Raw genomic sequence first — 878 nt, forward strand, 5'->3', positions numbered from 1 at the left:
GGAGTGGTAGAGTCAGAATCTTTGGTGACCTTTAAGCAGCAATTGGATAGGTACATGGATGGGTGCTTAAGCTAGGACAAATGTTCGGCACAACATCGTGGGCCGAAGGGCCTGTTCTGTGCTGTATTGTTCTATGTTCTATGTTCTATCTGTCTCTGTCTGTATCCTAGCAGGTCAGTCATCCTCTGTCTCTGTCTCTATCTGTCTGTATCCTAGCAGATCAGTCATCCTCTGTCTCTGTCTGTCTGTATCCTAGCAGATCAGTCATCCTCTGTCTCTGTCTGTCTGTCTGTATCCTAACAGGTCAGTCATCCTCTGTCTCTGTCTGTCTGTATCCTAGCAGGTCAGACATCCTCTGTCTCTGTCCCTTCTGTCTGTATCCTAGCAGGTCAGTCATCCTCTGTCTCTGTCTGTCTTTATCCTAGCAGGTCAGTCATCCTCTGTCTGTCTGTATCCTAGCAGGTCAGTCATCCTCTGTCTCTGTCTGTTTGTATCCTAGCAGGTGGGCGGCATGGTGGCACAGTGGTTAGCACTGCTGCCTCACAGCGCCTGAGACCCGGGTTCAATTCCAGCCTCAGGCGACTGACTGTGTGGAGTTTGCACGTTCTCCCCGTGTCTGCGTGGGTTTTCTCCGGGTGCTCCGGTTTCCTCCCACTGTCCAAAGATGTGCAGGGTCAGGTGAATTGGCCATGCTAAATTGCCCGTAGTGCTAGGTAAAGGGTAAATGTAGGGGTATCGATGGGTTTTGCTTCGGCGGGTCGGTGTGGACTTGTTGGGCCGAAGGGCCTGTTTCCACACTGTAATGTAATCTAAAAAGGTCAGTCATCGTCTGTCTCTGTCTGTCTTTATACTAGCAGGTCAGTCATCCTCTGTCTCTG

Source organism: Chiloscyllium plagiosum, unplaced genomic scaffold, assembly GCF_004010195.1.
Source record: "Chiloscyllium plagiosum isolate BGI_BamShark_2017 unplaced genomic scaffold, ASM401019v2 scaf_90761, whole genome shotgun sequence".
NCBI classification, from domain to species: Eukaryota; Metazoa; Chordata; class Chondrichthyes; order Orectolobiformes; family Hemiscylliidae; genus Chiloscyllium; species Chiloscyllium plagiosum.